Source organism: Cervus elaphus, chromosome 20, assembly GCF_910594005.1.
Source record: "Cervus elaphus chromosome 20, mCerEla1.1, whole genome shotgun sequence".
In the NCBI taxonomy this organism is placed as follows: Eukaryota; Metazoa; Chordata; class Mammalia; order Artiodactyla; family Cervidae; genus Cervus; species Cervus elaphus.
In genome coordinates, this window is record NC_057834.1 from 72,519,720 (window position 1) to 72,539,270 (window position 19,551).

A 19,551-nucleotide genomic window follows, 5' to 3' on the forward strand; every position below is an offset into this window, starting at 1 on the left:
AATATTGCAATGCACCATCTTGTACACACAGAGAAAAGGAATTTTGTTGAAAATCTGCATTTCTGAAGGAAACCCCTCCTTCATTCTTTTAGCTGGGGGCAGGAAGCACCCTGTGGTATGAAGCAATCGCTCGGCAAACCTTCCAGACCTGACGGTATCACCTTGTGATTCCCCAGCGGCTGGGTGGTCAGGAGTGCACCTGGCTCCCTAGAAGAGAAGACGCCAGCACCCCCGGCTCTGTGGTTGAAAGCGGATGCCCCCTGAGTCCCCTCGTGTTTGAAGCCCCAGCCGGGAGAGGTGAAGCCTTGGCATCGTGTCGTTAGGTAAGTGTGCTGGCTCCGGAGGGGTGGGGCTGAGGCGTGTTAGACGCAGACTCACCTGCACGCTGCAGTGGTTCAGTTGGTGTTTAAAGTTAAGACACTAAATGCTAATGTAGACAATGTCTCTGAGGCCAGTAGCAGTCAGTACTGTGTCCTCTCTGAGAACAGCATTTTGTGTGGGTGAGCAGAATAAGCTTTTATTTTAGTTCATTCTTTTAAAAAAAGAACAACTGTGGCTTGTGTTTAATCCTCTGGAAGTCCTCTGTGTCAGCGAGCCCTTTCTTTTCATGTGGGCATCTCTTGCCAGAAATCGGAATTTCCTGGCAGAGAAGAGAGGCAATTTGAGTAACCCAGACACAGACAAATACACTTCACTTCAACAAAGCTTTTCAGGTGTCACTGAAGATGTGTGAGAAACCAGATAGAATGCTATAGAAAATGCTCTTTTAAAAAAGTATTCTCCAGTTGATGGCTTTAATGAGGCTCTTGCTTCTCATCTCAAACTGGATAAGTTCAGGCCGAGGCTTCACTGAAGAGGGTTTTGTTGACCACAGGGAAAGGGTTGGGGATATGGTCAACATCTCAGTCCAGACTGTGGGGCTTCCTTTCCAGCTTAGATAATAAGATCAGGGCTCAGAGCAAAATGCTTATGACTTGATTTGTTTCTCCTCTTTAAAAAAAAAAATACTTATGGTGTCTGTTATTTGAAAAGTAGATAAAAGGTTTGTTTACAATCTCTCCCTGAAGAGTGGAATTGAACAATTCCAATTTTGGAATTGTTCCTCACTGCTCTTAACTACCTTGATGAAATTTGGCTGATCTACAGTTATTCAAAGATAAGCATATGTTTGTTGGGAAGGGAGCAGTAAAGTGCTTGCTCATCTGACAAGTCTGAAGTTTCCATAATGGCATTTGGCTTCACAACAGGGGATAGTAGGAAAGCATTGCTCTAGTGGAACTTGAGGTGTGGATTCAAGTGGGGGATGAGATTGTGGGGAGAGGGTAGAGTCTGGGGAAAGGGTAGAGGTCCTTTGAGTTCTCAGAGGAGATGCAGGATGAGCTGGTTAGAAGTAGAGGTCAGTTCTGTTTTAAAAAGTGGTAAAGCATTAACATCCAGGCAAAGTAAACAAAGAGGAAGAGAGCTAATGAAGGTGTGGTGCTGGATAGGGGGTATGGACCAACCTAGGGTGTGCTGGTCTCAGGATAACCTGGGCACAGGGCTCTGCACATTGTCTGTGCAGGTTCTCAGGACTGAGGGTCAGAGGCTTTAATACACAGGGCCCAAGGAAACCAGTCTCCAGGTCTCATGGGCTCCAGTAAGAAATCTGTCAGAGACCAAGGGGTTAGGTCCTAATTGAGAAGGACCCTCATTCTCCAGGCATTCATCCAGGGAAGCTTTCTGTACGCTGGCTCCCTCCCCATCTCCCCCACAGAGAGTGTCCCATTTCCCATCACCTGTCCCTTCTCCCTGAACAGCTTTTACAATCTGAACTAGTTCAGTTCCAGAGAGAAGCGTTTGTTAAGCATTCATTAGCTTGTAAGATTTTTTTTCACTCTGTGAAATTCTTTCAAGCTTTTTGACATTGTCAAGTGCCTGGATGATTGGGTTTGAACAGCTGTGATCTTCAGCTGTCTGAAGACCTGTAATGCCATCCCTGTCGAATGTAGATTCTAACTCAGGGATTATTTTAGTCAATAAGAGGTAATATTGGAAAAGGGTATAGGGTCTCCCCTTCCTGCCTTTGGGGCCTGTAATTTAAGACCTGTTCTTTCATGTAAGTGACTGCTAGTCAATCTGGATTCTAGTTTCTCTAAACAGATCAGTTTCCTAGAGAGGTGGAATAACAGGGTGCCTCGCTTAGGAGTCAGGAAACTGGGGTTCAGCATTGTTTCCACCACTAATTACCCCACGTGCCCTTTGGCAAGTCCTTCAGTATTCCCCTTAAATAAAGATGAAGGAGTTGAATTAAGATGCACAAAGATTTCAATAATCCTAAAGGAGGGGCTGAACTGATTAAATCTTAAAAAGTTGTCTGCAAAGATAGATGCTGGGAAAAAGCTAACATTACTGTTCCTTTTGAAAAGGTTTGTACCCCTGAACATGAAACAGGAGTGAGTTGTGGCTACCAGTATAGTTCGCATTTGCAGGCAGCTTCCGTAGAAACTCAGCTTCCAGAATAAGGTCAGAGGTCAGAGTTCTGCTGTGCTCTGTTCTGAGCTGGCAATGACATCACCTGCCTCCCATTTCACATCTACCTCCAATACACTCTCCAACTTAGAAATCAGAGTCGTTGTTCTTAAAAACTAAATTTGATTGTGTTACCCTCCTGCTTACAAACCTTCAGGAGCTCCCTATTACCCTCAGAATAGTCTCATACCATGGCCTTCATGATTTGACCCCTGTTGATCTTAAGCCTATCTCTTATCCCCCACTGACCCACAACCTTCAACCCTTAGTCTTGTAGTTCCAAACCACAAGCAGTTCCCAGAACTGGTCTCCTCTCCCTCTCTCCCCCCTCTAGAGTGCAGTTTCCAGCAAACACACACACCTCTCCACCTGTCAGCTTCCCCAGCCTCTGGGCTTTCAGAGTCCGCTGGGTTTACCCCTGTCATAGCACTTCCCACACTATATTGCAATTCCTTAGGAGTACTCCACCCTCCTATCCCAAGACAGTGAGCTCCTCAAGACAGAGACTATGCTTTTTCTAGCATTCTCAGCATCTGCTGTCTTCACAGAAGGCACTCAGGAAATATTCGGAGAATCGACGGAAGGCTGGGGGAACAATTGACAAACCAAGTGTACTCAGAGAAGGGTAATAAGGATGGTGAGGGTGGTAGAAATGAGGTTAATGTCAGTTGAAGAAGGTGGAATGGTTTAGCATGGAAAAGAGAGCATCAGAGCTCACCTTCATGCCAGGACTGCCTTGGGCAGTGGGATTTGATTTACTCAAGCCTCTCCAGAGGGCAGGGTTAGATTCTGGTGGGAGCAAGGCAGACATGGTGCAATGTAAACGGCAGCAGTGGAGACTGCTATGAGACTGTTTGGGTACATTTGGTGGAGGAAGGATGCCCTGCAGACAAAAGATGGCTTCTAGGTGACTTAAAGAGCCTCCTGGCTCTGAAGGGCCCCAGCACTGTCTCAGGAGTGTAGCTAGAAGGATACTTGTGTTGGATGAAGCATTCATCCCAATACTATTGAACATAGGCTCTAAGATCTGCAAGCACTGAAAGTTCTAAAAGTCAGTGATTCTCTCATCTAGGCCAGAAGACCACACGCTTTACAAAACTGAACAGACATTCTAATTCCTGACTTCTCTTCCTTAACAGCTTCAGCATATTTTACCTATTCCAGATCCACCCATGATGCCAGGTCCACTTAGTTGTTCCACTGGGGAAGGAAAGAGCTGCACAGAGAAGTTATATAACCTGCCCTAGTTTTTGAAGGATACTAAGAGACAGAATCTTAATAGGAAACAGAACTCCCAAGTCCAAGGCATTACAGCAGATGGCTTTTCCAGGTCCCTGATGACTTCACGGGCCAAGTTGGCCTACAAAGTTTCATGTTTCTTACCATTTTGCCTTCATCCTGCATCTAAGTTCAAGAACACATCACGGCAGAGTGGCGATGGAGATGGACTCAAGAACCAGATTTCCTTTGTGACCTCAGACAAATCACTTCCTCTTTCTGTGACTCAGTTTCCTCATCTATAAAATGGATGTAAAAATAGAATTAACCTTATAGAGTTGTAAGGATAAAATGAGGATACAGAACATGGATATACTTAATAAGCGTTACCTAGTGTTATTAGTATTGGATGAGGACAGGACTTGGCAATAAAGACAATTGATTTCTCATTTTGGTGCTAAAGGTACAGGGTAGTGGCCTTAAGCCATTCTCTGCACCTCATCAGAAGGTCCTCAGAGCTTCCGCTGAGAGCCTGAGTGGGGTGTAAAGGACCAGAGATGACAACCATTGGCAAAGAAGAACCAGATTGGGGTGGGGTGGGCTGAGCACCTAGCTGGAGCTCATCTGCTGCTGTCTGTGGTCCTGAAACAATTTGTTAATTATCTAGAAAAATGAGGGTGTGGTGGGGTTTACACCCACAACCTCCCTTCCCAACAGTTGCCTGCTTATGGATAGTCCACCCACAAAATGGAGTTTGGATAAATTATCAATAACCTTTGAATCATTCGTTTCTTTTTCTCTGAAGACAGGTAATTCATGTCTTCTGATGTGTTCACAGGGATGTTGTCAGTTTACATACCATCCATGTATAAAATACCTCCCCACCTGTTGCCTGTCTGAGGGACACAGTCAGAAAGGGGTAACAGAGTGGAAACAAAAATATCTTACACTCTGAGCTCCCTCCCTACTGAATTTCTATGGGCTTGAAACTCCAACCCCGCTGAAGGTACAGCCCAGCTTTCACCTGACAGAGTCCCAGGGGCCTCATACAGTTTTTAGTGACAATTCAAGTCTTCCTGCAGAGAAGGCAATGGCACCCCACTCCAGCACTCATGCCTGGACAATCCCATGGACGGAGGAGCCTGGTGGGCTGCCATCTATGGGGTTGCTAAGAGTCAGACACAACTGAGTGACTTCACTTTCACTTTTCACTTTCATGCATCGGAGAAGGAAATGGCAACCCACTCCAGTGTTCTTGCCTGGAGAATCCCAGGGATGGGAGAGCCTGGTGGGCTGACGTCTTTGGGGCCGCACAGAGTCAGACACGACTGAAGTGACTTAGCAGCAGCAGCAGCAGGTCTTCTGAGGCCGGGGTCAGAGCCACACTTTCCTCTGCAGGTGGCCTGCATCGACCATCACTGCCTCTGCCGGTCCTGATGCTGCACCTCCTTTGCGGTGCCCACCTGGGATGGGGCAGGCTCTCCCCCGCCAAGGTCACAACTCTTGAGATGCTTCAAAGGGCTCTCTTGCCGTTTCAATTTAAAGTCTTCTTTTGCCAAAGACTTGGGATGGATTCCGAGTGGAATCTGGGCCAAGGGACGGTTAAGACACTTCCCAGCATCTTGTGCAATGGTCTTTCTTCTTTCTTTCTCATTAGCCTGGACAGTGCAATCCATCACTGTACTAGGATAAAGCCCAGGCCCCACCAGAGGCCTCCCCAGGAAAGAGATGGGGGGCGTGCTGCCCCTGTTCTCTTTTTGGATGTCAGAATTTAATCTGGCATCTTGTAGCTCAGTTATGTTCTTGATATCCTCATCAAATAACTCCCAGTGAACCTTGAGATGGACAGAGCTCCTGAAGGGACCCTGCTGACTGGGCTCCCTCTGGGACCCCCAGTCCGCAGATAAGAAAGTGCTTCAGACTTTCAGCACCAGGGGAATTTTCCAAACCTGATTAAGTGTCATTATGAGGAAAAAATTAGAAATAATTTTTCTTTTCATAGATTCAGAAAGCAGAAAAAAACTCTTAATGTTGATTTGGCCCATTCTGGCTGCTAGCAAGGTTAAACTCAAATAAAAAGTGGTTAAACTTAGAGAGAAAAACACCTCCCAGAGATTGAGATACTGCAATGTCTCCTTATATGATGGAGGGTCCCCCCAACCAATGGCCACATAAATTCCTCTGTGATGCTACTTAAGACCTTTACCTATTTTTCCATCCTTGAGGGGAATCAGAAGGAAGATGGTAGCTTGCCTTGACTGTCTCCCATCACACAATATAATTCTCTGTGCCTGAGTTCTTATCCACCCATCACACACATGCCCACACATCCCTACACACATGTGCTCAGTTGGTCAGTTGCGTCCAACTCTTTGCAACCTCATGGACTGTAGCCCACCAGGCTCTGCTATCTATGGGATCCTCCAGGCAAGAATACTGGGGTGGGTTGCCATTTCCTACTCCACCAAACACACACATTCAGCTCTAAACTGTAGTCACCTATGTCTGGCTTGGCTCTGGGATGTGAAGGGGGAGCCCTGGGTATGCAATACCGTAAACATATTTCCCCAAGAGATGCTTATGCAGCAGTTCAGACATTCTCATTGCTCTGCCTTTTAATTAGTTCAGGGAGTTGCAACCTCACAGTGTGGGTGTGCTTGCCAGCTGGGCTTTTGGGGAAGTTATCCGGTCTGCGCTCCTTCTGTCTCCTCCCTCAGTGTCAGGAAATTATAGAGCTAGCTCTCTTTGCTTGTCTTGGAAGTGTGCGTGCTGATCTTACCCCACTGAGCCCTGGACACTCCGGGGCCTGTCTGAGCCAGCGCTCAGAGGCCCCTGGGGACCAGTGTGGTGACACGCAGCGCTCAGGTCTTGCAGCCTGCTGTCCTTAAGCAGGGGGAGAGGCAATAGCTTTGGGCTAAAAGGGATGGTTTTCACCCGTAATTACTTGGTCCCTTTGGGCGACATACTGCAAAATTGGTGCCCCTGGGGGCCCAGAGAAGGGATTTTATGACTCAAGGGAAAGCAGCTTGTCTCCCAGGCAGAGTCCTGTTCTAGAGGCTGCCAGATACCTTATCCCCATGAAAGACGAGGCCCCCGAAGAGCCCTTCCAGCCTTCCTCTGGGCTGCCTCCCCAAGGGGTTCTGGGATGGCTGCGGCTGAAATTAAAACTCTCACTGCTGCTGACTTTTCGGGATAAACCATTCTCCTCTGCACAGTCACCCCTTGCTTTGTTTACGCATCCTCCCTCTGGGTGTCCAGATCACTCTTTCGGCTCTATTTTAACTTCTCCACTCACCAGGCTTGGGCACGTCCTCCTCTTTCCCTGGGCAGTGGGGTTTCTCCTGGCTTCTCCCCTAGATGTCTTCGAGCTCAGTCTGCATGGCCAGTGCCTCTCTGACTTGCCGGTTTGCTCCTATGGGCTGTGGAGGTTTCTACACCACGCTTTTCAGCTGAAACCCACCAGGGTGCATTGTCTCTCGATTTACCTCATGTTTTGGCACAGATTCCCCTCTATTTCCTCCTATCTGCACATCTCTTTTTGCGGCTGTTCCCATCCTTCCAGCCTCACTCACCTTTTGGGCAGGCTTTCCCACCTGGACACTTGGCTTCTTCAGATCCCCTCCTATCTGCTGCAAACAGGGTCACTAATCACTGCCTTGGCATTGACTCTGAAGCTGCAGCCTTGCAGGCAGGCACCTGCTCACCACTTAGTCCCACCTGTCATGTTGATGGTCACTGAGCGTGACCTCAGCCAATCGCAGCCCCACAATGTCCCTGTCCCTAGACTAAGGCAGAGCACAAATGAAGGGGCTTGGAGCTTAAATATGTACTTTTATAACCTCTAATTTCAGAAGAGCTGCCTAACTAAATGTTGTATTGGATGTTATATTTATTTTTTCAAAATAGAGTAAATCTAACTTTGTATGATTTTTTCCATTTTATTTTATAAAGGAGTAATATATTTATATGGTTCAAACCTCAAAAAGTCTAAACTCTTTTAAAATTATTTTTGGCTGTGCTGGGTCTTCATTGCTGCACGCGGGCTTTCTCTAGTTGCAGCACGTGGAAACTACTCTCTAGTTGTGGTGTTCGGGCTTCTCTTGTTGTGAAGCAGCGGCTCTAGGGCGCACAGGGTTCAGTAGCTGCAATTCTCAGCCTCCAGAGCACGGGCTCAGGAATTGGGGTGCACAGGCTTAGTTGCCCTGCAGCATGTGGAATCATCCCAGACCAAGGATAGAACCCGTGTCTCCTGCATTAGCAGGCGGATTCTTTACCCCTGGTCCACCAGGGAAATCCAAGCCTAAACTCTTACACAGCAAAAATTCTTTCTCACTGCCTTGTTTGCTTCTGCCCAGTTTCCATCCTGTGTGGGTAGGCCCGGTGTGGATCTTTCTTAACTTGATCACTCTTGGTAGTCTTGTACCAGATTCAGAATCACTGCTTCTAAAACAATGATGTGCCAGCTAGTTAGAAGAGGAGGCACACTGTGGCACATTTGCCATTTAGGATTGAAGTACCTGCTCCTCCCCTACCCCTGTGGCTATACATTCTGTACTAAGATCTTTCTCTTTCTCACAGCCTTTGTGGTACTAGGAATCTCTATCTCAGCCATCTTTGTCTACGTGTCTTTGTTTCAATGTCTTGAAGCTCAGAGCAGATTCCATTACATGGGAGCTTAGTGAATTGCCCCCAGTTGATCAGATAAGCACTAGAGAAATTCCCTAGAAACCTCCAACAGAGACTTAGAAAGAGCCAGCACAATCCATTTATCACAGTTAGATTATGGCTGATATCCTCAAAATGGAGGAGCCCTTGAGGTCATTTAAACAACTTGAAGAGGGCTCAGCGGAGGAGAGAGGGGACAGGAGGGACGTGTGGGCAGGCAGGCATGCTCAGCTTCAGGCTGGGTGTCCCCAGAAGTCAGGGCTTTCTCTGGACAGAGCTCAGTGGCCCAGGCAGCAGGAGTGACCAGCATTCCTATAGTTATAAAGAAAATTCATCTGGGCAGATAAATCTTTGGAGAGTTCTGGCTGCCCACCTCCTGGGCACTCTCATCTCTGGGTTTCGTCGGAAAGGCGTCTGGCAGCCTGGTCATCATCAGCACCATCTCTGAAACTGCCCATGGCAATCACCCTTCTCTATATGCACACACGCTGAGTGCCGTCTAATATATTTGTCCCAAATCTTCACTTTTCTGAAGTGCTTTCAACTCACTGACTCAACTGGAGGGGTCACCAGTGCTATGTGATGGCCCAGTCCAAAACTAGAACCGCCCCTGAGTAAACTTTCTTTATGTTTGACCTGCTGCCCTACATATCTCTGGGAATTGCCACTGTTTTTAAAGATGCTCACTGGCGATCACGGAGGTGGCCCCAGGTACCACAAGATTCAGAAACATAGGAATGGGGAAGTTCACTGTGGTCCCCGTGGGAAGTGCTGACCTTCAGTCATAAACATGTAGAAACTGGCATTCTTATGTGGTGTATATGATTTATGCAGTGATACCACAGTAAACATTTAATTAACAAGAAAATGTCACTCGCAAGCCACACCCAGTGCCCCGTGGGATATCACACTTCGCACTGGGGACAAGTGAAAGGAAAACAAGGATTGGCCTTGGGTAAACTGGTGCTGGTGGTTTAGTTGCTAAGTCGTGTCCGACTCTTTGCAACCCCATGGACTATAGCCTGCCAGGCTCCTTTGTCCATAGGATTTCCCAGACAAGAATACTGGATCAGGTTGCCATTTCCTTTTCCAGGGGATTTTCCCAACCCAGGGATCGAACCCAGGTCTCCTGCACTGCAGGTAGACTCTTTACTGACTGAGCTACCAGGGAAGCCCAACTACCTGGTCTTTAATTAGGAGCTGTGGAGGAAACACCTAAAGCCCCTTTCCCTAGGAATATCCTCCAGGATGTCCGTTCTGGTTCATGCCTGCCAGAAAGGTTCTCCAGCCTCTGAGCAGGGATGGTCATCCCAAGGGCTGCTTGACTGATGGGTGAGGTCCTGCTTAGATGGGAGATCTCACACATGTGTCACAGCTGGGGAGATACCTTCCCCGGAGGTCTGTGGATGGGCCCTGGGGTCTGAGTCATACAGGGTGGGATTATAGAGCCAAGACTGGGTCTGTGGATAAGGAAGATCAATGAGAACTGCTGAGGAGAAGAGCCTATGGGTCATCTGAGTAGAGGGCCAGCGACATCCTTATCTGGAGACTGTTATCACATTAAATAAGGAGAAGAGATGGGGCCCTGGAAGTGTGGGTGGGCTGAGGAGGGGAGAGGCCAGGATGTCTCTGGACAGGGCACAGCTAGAGCAATAGTGATGCATTATCTCTTAGGGGTGAAGACGTAACTATCGCAGATGGGGTGTTCTGGGTGAAGGGCCATGGCCGGGGTAGGTCAACCCTGCTGTGGCAAGCAGGGGACAGGTGTCTGTCTAAAGGATGGTCATCAGCCTTTGTGGTCTAGTTGGAGTTCTCAACCCTGCCCTTAGACAACCAGAGGTAGGTGGTGAACAAGAGGAAAGGAAGGTGGAAGTTCACTGGCACTTTCCAGATCAACACAGGAGCCTTGGGTTAGTGATCAGGTGGATGGGTGGTGTGTGGTCCAAGGTATACTGTTCTTGCTGGGTGGAGTCATGGTGGATGATAGAGGTGGGCAGGGCCTGCCGTGTGTCTGACCCTGAAGCCCACTCCTTCCTCCTGGCTGAGTACATCTCTTCCTTGTACAGTGATGTCATAGTCACAGCTTGAAATCGGCCATGGTGGGAGTGCCTACACCATGGAGATCAGGAAATGCTCCGTATCAGGGTTTTCTTTTCCAGAGAGCCAACTGTTAAACATTTACCAGCACATCACTCAGGGGTGGGGAAGTAAAGTGTACCTGTCGGCACATGAAAAGGGATGAGTCTAAAGTGAGGGACCTTGACTACTGAGGAGTTCGGACTTTATCCTGAGGGCTGATGAAAGTCATTGAGAAGCTGAATAATTCATTCAGTACATAAATAATTCAGTACATTGCTTGAGAGGGGAGTATTTGAAATCTGTTTGCCTGGGTTCAAATGCTTGCTCTACCACTTGCTAGCTGTGTGACCTTAGGCGGGCTACTTAACCTCTCTGAGCCATAGTTTCTTCATCTGTGAAATGGGAGAAATAATGCCTGCTTTACAGTTTATTGTGAGATTTAGACAAGTTTCACATAAAGAGCACTTAGAACAGAGCCTGGCGTGCAGTGAACATTCAGTAAATGTTAGCTATTACAGATGTGTTTAGATCACTCAATGACAGGATCATATTTGTCTTTGGGGATGAACACTGCAGCCAAGAGAATAGATTGAAGGGGGAAGGACGGAGGCTGGAAGAACAGGAAAGAGCAAGGGATGGTGGGAGCCTGAGCTAGGCTGGAGAGGAGGGAGTGCACCTGAGGGATCTTGAGGCGGGGTGGAGAGGGCAGGGAGTACGGTGCAAGAGGGAAGGAGAAGCGAGGGGAGATCAGAGCCAGCAAGCAGCCATGAGCAGTGACGGCTTTGCGAGAGAGGTGGGTCTTGAAGGGGTATCTCCATGGAGAAGAGGGAGCAGGACCTTATGACTAGAAGAAGCCATATAAGAGAAGAACAGGGATTTTCCAGGGACTGTTGGTGTTTTCAATAAACATATGTCACGTGAGTATTTAAATGTTTGATGGATGCAGCTGGAATGAAAAAGGAAGAAAAAGCACTAGGCTAGAAAAAATTAAAATCCCGTAAGTTTCCTGCATTGCTCCCAGCTCCATATGCTGCTTTCCCAGAACCTACAGAAGCCACCCGCTGACAGGTCCAGGCATCACCCCTGCCCTGGCCGGGCAGGCAGCCTTCCAGCCCAGAGCTGCTCCGGGTGGGGTGGGGGCCCTGCAATAGCCCCGACCACTGTTGCTGTGGAAATTAGCCAAGCACCAGAGGGTTAAATTCTCCCTCTCTTTCATGAAGAGGAGAGGGAGACAGAGATCTTTCCTGTTTACACTGTGCTGGGCTTTCGGCGCCTTCCTGTTGTCATAATGGTTCTTTGCTGGTGGCACAGGCCCTCTAGACCACTGGGGCAATATTTCACCCCTGCCACACTTGAAAGCCTGTCACCAGAGTCTGGCTAACTATGTCACAGGCTGTGGTTGCATCAGTCCACATTCTGTGAGGTTAGCTGGGGGACAGTGGTAAGCTGGTGTTATATCCAGTTCTGTATTAGGAGTGTAGGGGAGAGAGCTAATGGCGTGCTGGCAGTTACACTGGCTGGGCCATGCAGACCTGGAACCTTCCACAGTTCACCTGCCTCCACCAACCACTTCCCTACTCAGCCTGGAGAAGGGTTGGAGGTGGTGAAGAGCCAGACTTTTCTCATATTCTGTCCCCCAACAGCTTCTCCTCAGCCACCAAACACTGTCTCTCCTCTCAAATGAGATGGAAAAATAAAGATGTGGCAGGTGGCGTTAGTGGTAAAGAACCTGCCTGCCAATGCAGGAGACCTGAGAGACCTGGGTTTGATCCCTGGGTCGGGAAGATAACCTGGAGGAGGGCAGAGCAACCCACTCCAGTATTCTTGCCTGGAGTATCCTATGGACAAGGAGCCTGGCGGGCCACAGTCCATAGGGTCACAAAGAGTCAGACACAACTGAAGCGATTTAGCATGCAGCAGCAATAATGCCACGAGGGTAAAAAGATAGCAGAGAACCAAGTCGGATCTGTTAAGTGACTCAGAGAACTCGAGTTGTTTGGAGGGAGAAGATAGATACATGTAAGAAAGGTGAAAAGATAGGCAGACTTTGCTCCTAAGTTTGGTGCGAACATCTCTCAGATATTCTCCTCCTGGGGACCCATGACTCTGCCATACTTTAAAAATGACATACACCAGGATGCTCAAAGCAGAGTATTGCTTATCTGTTGCAGTAATCTTTGGGAATCCGGCAAAGTGGCATAGATTTAGACCATCCTAGAACTGGCTCCCAATCAGGGGCTTTTCTCAGACATTATTTGACTGTGTCAGACCCACCTAGGCTTAAGGCAGGTCATTTGGACTCTCTCCCCCAAGACGGCAGCCAGTTCACCTTCTGTGGGCCAGGCCTGCCCAGCAGTTCCCAGCCAATGTGTGTTCTTTTCCAGCCACTGCTGGGGCTTCTGGGAAGCCCTTCTTCTCTCCTCTGGCCCTGTCTCCTGACAAGCAGGTCAACTCCCAGGGGTTGACCTGGAGCAGTGGAAGCTAGAGGCCCGGCTTCCTCCTCCTCTTTCTCTGCACCCTGGCAGGCAGTGCTGTTGGCCTTCCCATCAGAGCTGAGTCCCTCATTCTCCCGCTGCCAGGAGAGTTTGCCTGCTGGTGGGGAGAGCTCAGTCCTTCCCCAGAAATTGCCCTCACCCAAAGGGAGCTGCTTTGCCCACGGCTTTGCCCGCACCCCAGGGTCAGCTGCCTCCAATGACTGGATGATGCAGAGGTACAAACTCTTAGCCCTTTGTCTCCATTCAGGACCTCTCTGAAGGGCTGACTCAGCCTCAGAGCTTCCTCTGGGTGGTGGGTGGTGAGATCTCCGTGCTGATGGTGCATCCTCACCATGGTGTGAGCCTTCTCTCCCTCCCTGGCAGTACCGTTCCCAAGCACACTTGCCAGTAATTGCATGTAAATCTCCATCCCAGTGTCTGTTCCCCAAAGGAAGCCAACCCATTACACTTGGAGACACAGGACGGAGGGCTGTGGGCCCCGAAGTCCAGGCAGTGGTCTGCAGGGAGGCTGGGCGGTGGGAGAAGCAGTGTGGCAAGGAGGTTGCTGAAGGAATGACCCAGGAAGAAGGAGTTCACGCTGAAGGATGCCTGCCTCACCCTCTGCAGCCTGTGGGGGATTGTCTGGCCCTGTTAAAGGAAAATGAGAGGATGAGAGAGTTTCAGCTGTTTGTCCCACAACTGACTAAACACACACTGCAGAATCCATCTTACTCCTGCTGGCCTGGGCACATTTACCTCACAAAGACATTACTGCCCTTCATCTGAGGTCAGCTGGGAAATTATGCAGTTAGTCTTACCACTAGCTAATTCAACAAGTGAGTGAGATGCCAAAGATTAAGAGGAAAAGATAAGAAGGAAGAGAAGCTGGGGAGCTGTATGGCCTGCTCCTCCTCTGGAGAAGAGGGGAGTTGGAAGGGTGCTCCCCACTTGGTCTGGCTTCATGCTCCAGGCCCCAGGATGTGCGCTCCTTTAGGAAGATCTCTGGCTTTCCTTAGTCTGAACACAAATCCCCTGACTATGACGGGAAACAGGAGTGAAGGTTTTCTTCTTTGCCTCTCAGCAAAGAACCCAGAGGCCAGGCCCACTCATCTGTTCGTCAGATCTGGAACAGACCCCAGTCACCATGGCTTCCAACCTGGGGGTGAGGGGGAGCCACAACTGCTCACATCCTCAGATCCCCATCTCAAACCCCAAAAGCTCAGAACAGCTCAGTGTCTCCTATTCCCATTCCAGAAAACTCTACAAGCCTAGGGTATAAATTTTGTAAGGCCAAGAACCCCACACTGGTGGCTAACTTTTTTTTCTTAATGCTTATTAACTTATTTTTGGCCACACTGGGTCTTTGTTGCTGCGTGGGCTTTTCTCTAGTTGCAGTGCACAAGCTTCTCATTGAGGTTGCTTCTCTTGTTGCAGAGCACAGGCTTTAGGCACAGGGGCTTCAGTAGTTGTGGCTCCTGGGCTCTAGAACACAGGCTCAATAGATGTGGCACAAGGGCTTAATAGCTTCAAGCATGTGGGATCTTCCCAGATCAGGGATCAAACCTATGTCCCTTCATTGGCAAGCAGAATCTTCACCACTGAGCCACCAGGGAAGCCCCTGGAGGCTAACTTTTAATAGTGCCTGACACAATGGGAATGCAAGGGAATAGTCTAAAAGCCATGAGATTTTCTGAGGGCTGTTGGTGCCAAAAATCATTCCAATCCTTTCTAGAGGCTGTACCTGTGCATTCCCCCAGGAGGTGCTTATGGGGAAGGGACAATGCGCACAGACACACATCTGTCCAAATGATATATTACCTCTAGGAACTAACTGAGGCCCCTTTAGTTTCTGTCAATGTTTTTGTTTAAAATAATTTTTTAAATGCATTTTATAACAATTTCAGATGAAGTTGGAAAGTAAGCACAAGATACTAACTTGCTTCATCAGCTTTTTTACCCAATCCCAAGATCCCCCAGGGAGAAGGAAAAGTCAAATACAAAGTTTACAAGAACTTATGTCACATAAAGTGAGTGACGAGCTCTCCAGGTTGGCCTCTGGGCTGGTTTCTAAGAGGGAGGGATGGAGGGCTCTGTGCTACTTGGAGGTAATAGGGCTGATTATTAGACCAGGGGTTGGTATTGCAGAGATAGAGTGAAGGGGACATGGCTAAGACTGAGCACCCCAAGAATAGCCTTTGGATGACTCTGGACCTGCCATTGTTTTCTAGAATAGGGGCAACTCACACTGCCAAGGGCACTAACACTCAATGGGGAGAAACCCAATTGGGGAGAAAAAATTGGAAACCCAATTTCCCCCAATGGGGAGAAACGCTACCTGCAATGAAAAGTCAGCTTTCTTTTGTCCTTTAGGGTTATGCATAGCTCTAAATTCTGATATATTTTGTCTGTGGAGCTGACAGTTCTCCACCATCCACTCAGATTGTCAGAGGCTGTAGACAGGAGAGCCCGGCAGCCCGCGTGACAGGGGACGTATTCTCCCCCACTTAAGTGTCCAGAGCAGGTGAACTTCAGCTACAGATTGGCTCCTGTCTCTGGGATTTCCCACTCTGTTTGGTCTAAGCCCTGGAGTCAGTGTGACTCCAGATAACCCTGACATGGAATAATAAACAAAAATTAAAATGGTACAAAAGCCCCTATCATCAGATGTCATCTTAGGTAATTTTAAATGATGGAATGTTTCTTCCTTTCTGGGCATGTGCATATGTACACGCACACACTCTTTCATCCTGTATTTCTTTATACATTTATAAATTTCTGCTCCTTCATCCACATAATGGTGATTTAAAAGTCTTGCTCTGTTTTACCCCTGAGATGCGCTGTGTGGGTCAAATGATATCCTGCAAGCCTTCCAGAAGGATGAAGTGCTAGAGAAACAGCAGGTGTCCCCATGGACAACCATGGATCCATCACTTGTTATATGATTACTCTGCATCCTGCCCTTCATGTTCAGAGAACAGAGGAGTCCAATGTTTTATTTTATTATTTTTTGTTTTGTTTTTTATTTATTTATTTTAATTGAAGGCTAATTACTTTACAATATTGTGGTGCTTTTTGCCATACATTCACATGAGTCAGCCATGAGTGTACATGTGTTCCCCATCCTGAACCTCCCTCCCACCTCCCTCCCCATCCCATCCCTCAGGGTCATCCCAGTGCACCAGCCCTGAGTGCCCTGTCTCATGCATCGAACCCGGACTGGCGATCTGTTTCACATATGGTAATATACATGGAGAATCCCAGGGACGGGAGCCTGGTGGGCTGCCGTCTATGGGGTCACACAGAGTTGGACACGACTGACGTGACTTAGCAGCAGCAGCAGCAGCAATACACATGTTTCAGTGCTATTCTCTCAAATCATCCCACAGTCCAACATTTTAGAAGTTAGGCTCTCACTGATCCCTGTGTTGACAAGATCAAAGTTGAAGGAAGACAGCAGGACGTGGGCTTGTTTTTCCGGGCAGGCTAACTGAGCAGTTCTCGAAATGTTTGCGTATATGGGGCAGAATTCCATGCAGTCTTCGAACCTTGAGCCAAGACTCAACGTTAATGATGCCAAAAGTTTCATTTTTTTGACTGTGGGAGGGCTGCTATCACCCTTTAAATGGCCATTCAGTTTGAAGTTCAATAAACACTTTGATTGAGAAACACTTTGAGGGGTGAAAAGTCCTTGGCTGTGGGAGCATTTTTCACTCTCTCTTTGCTGCAAGATTTCCTGAGATTTAAATCACAGTAATGTACCCTTAAGTGTACATGCAAAAGAGCCCAAATGCCAGCTCAGTGGTGACCATGGCACCTGGTAGGTGATCTTGTCTTCCAATAGCAGGAAGTAAGACCAGCGGACTCTTAGGCAGTCACTGGTCTGAACTGATTATCAAAGCTCTAAGTAGAAGCCTTTCCCCTCAGCCAGACCTATAATGGTCCTGGGAGTGTATGTGGAGAGGAGATATGTGATTACTCAAAACAGGAAATTCTGCAAGAGAGTAGCCAAGACAAAGCCAAGAGGACAGACTAAGCCGAGAGAGGTTGCTCCATGGCCACTACTGAGAAACAGGCTTCCATGAGCCAGTGAGACATTTAACAATGCAAGATCAGCCTCCATTCCCCTTAGATGGATGGGAGCCTCCATTCCCTTAGATTGAAGACGTAGCCACATCTTTGTCCCTCACCCTGACGAGGCTGGGTGTAACACACCTGAGTGTAATACAAGGAATATAGTTTGGACACAGAAGATCTGGGTTTGAATTCCAGCTGTGTCACTTACCTGCTGCGGACTAGGAGCAGACCCTCTCTGAGGTCGTTTCTTCACGTGGAGATGGCAGTGAGACCTACTGTGAAGGGTCTTAAACTTGAACCGGTCACAGCCTACCACAGTGAATGAGAAAATGTTCTGTAAGTTTACCATATGCTTCAACATGGGTCACCAGTGAGGTGTCAGCTAGAGAGGGGATGCTCACAGGACAGACATTGCTGCAGCTAGTACCGTTGCACTGTTCTTTTCCTAAACATACAACAAATGAACAAAATCTTGCCAGAATCAAAAGACAACCTTCCCTTCTGTTTTGTCAGCTTCTTGAAAGGCAGCCTACTGCTGGCTAGTCCCTTCTCTGGGAGAAAAAGTAGAGCAGGCTCCTTTGCTGGTTGTATGGAGGGTGGTTCTGGGCATACCCCCACCCTCGCTGGGGTCCAGCACTTCTCAGCCTTTTGCCTTGAGGTCAAAGACTGATGACCCTCACAGGTGTGACATTCACCACATGCCTCTCACAGAGCTCAGACCACCCTGTTCCAGCCCCCTTTCCCATGTCTGAATGAGTTTCCTTACAGTGAGATGGGAGGATCATTAACCCCTTCCCTAAGCAACGATATTGTGTATACAATCACACACCCACTCTTACTTCAAATCTGATACATCCTGTTATTGATAAATGACTTGTCACAACTGACTGACACCTGATGGTATACCTGGAAGACAAGCTTGAGAACAGATGTCTTCATCTGCAAGTGAGATCGGGAATTGGCTTGTGCACCTTAGTATTTTCAATGCCCAACACATGGTAAGGGCTCAGCGCCAGCTCGAATTGGGAAGAGAACCCTCCCATCTCCCATAGATGAGCTGTAGAGTCATTCCAGACTTGGAGGTGCTGGCTGATTAGTCAGAGATCTTTCTGGAGCAAAGCAGTTAGGTGACAGGAGATAGGGGCTCTATGGGGGATTTCACTGCTAGGATGAGGAGCCAGCTCCCTCCCCACTCTGTGGTAGAGGCAGTTTTCGCTGGAAGAGTTAGTGCCTACCCTATTGCATGTCTGCCTTTGAAGAGGTGGCCTCTTGCCAGCGAGAGGTGCCTGAGGTCTGGGCTTGGTGAGGGCTGGACGAACTGAGCACGCAGGTGCTACCACTCAGAGAGTACACGGGAACAGCCACGGTAGATCTGTAGGTGCAAGGCAAAGAGGTGCATCCTGAGTGCCATCCCTGAAGACACTCAAAGGCACCTGCATTTATCTGGGTCCTTGGGTAGATCTGTAGCTCCAGGGGATCTGAGGGTGTTGGGGCCAGTGCTACCATGGATTTTCCCTTCCAGTTGGGAAAGACCTTACCAGGGCAGCAGCCTGAGCCACACCCCCTCACTTAGGAGCAGTCTGGAGGCTGGCAGCCCATGGAGTGCGTTGAGCTCACCAGTGTATGGAGAACCTTCTGGATAATTTGTCACTAGTGTGCTAATAACCCTGGGGACCAAGGGTAAATGAGTCACACAGCAGTTTTTGGGTTTTTTTGGCCGCACCCTATAGCATGTAGGATCTTAGTTCCCTGACCAGGGATTGGATCCACGGCCCCAGCTTTGGAAGCATGAAGTCTTAACCACTGGACTGCCAGAGGAGTCCCCACCACAGAATGTTTCTGAGATTTGGCTGTGTGAATGAGTTGCTCTGTGAATTGTTACTGTCTCACCACAGCTTAGAAGAAACTAGATCTGATGGGCTTGGCCTATGAGGCAAAGCAGAGCTTGGCTGTTTCAGCCTTAGGGAATGGGCAAAGTGGTTTCACAGTCTGAGAACCTCGCTGGTGGTACCAGGCCAGCTTGAAAGTTGATCAGATCAGAAATATGAAGAGATTTTGTTCTAGCCCTTAAGAGATGGGAATTGTAAATGACAAATGGAGAAGAGCCAAAAGCAGACAGGAGAAGGCCCTGGGACTGGAGGACTCAGCTGTGGCTTAGGAGTGGGCTGTGCTCAGGACAGACCCAAGTGTCAGTCAAGTCCCTGTGGAACCTGAGTGAATCATTAGCCCCTCTCATAGTCAGGTTCCTCCCTGTGAGATGGGAAATCATGACTTCCTCACTGAGCTGTGGTGAGGATGAAGTCAGGTCAGTGTGTGAGGTGCTTGCCAGTGTGCCCGGCACAGAGCAAGTACAGGGCTTGGTACTGTTCCTGGTTGTGGTGTGACTTTGCCATCACCAGTGCCATGTAACAAACAGCGCAACTTTAGCAGCCAAAAGACAACCATTTTGTTATGTTCATGGATTCTGCGGGTCAGGTATTTAAATATTGATTTATTTATCTTGATTTGTTTGGCTGTGTTGGGTCCTAGTTGC

The 19,551-nt window shown here is 48.4% G+C and overlaps 1 protein-coding gene across 1 annotated transcript in view; it reads left to right on the plus strand.

The window, feature by feature from the left end:
* Positions 1 to 208: 208 nt before the first annotated feature.
* The window catches only part of BCAR3 (BCAR3 adaptor protein, NSP family member), a 218,956-nt gene continuing 199,613 nt past the window's right edge, over positions 209 to 19,551 (plus strand). Inside the window, exon 1 of the mRNA XM_043876123.1 lies at positions 209 to 323. The gene's annotated coding sequence lies outside the window, so the exon portion shown is untranslated. The remainder of the gene's footprint in view (positions 324 to 19,551) is intronic.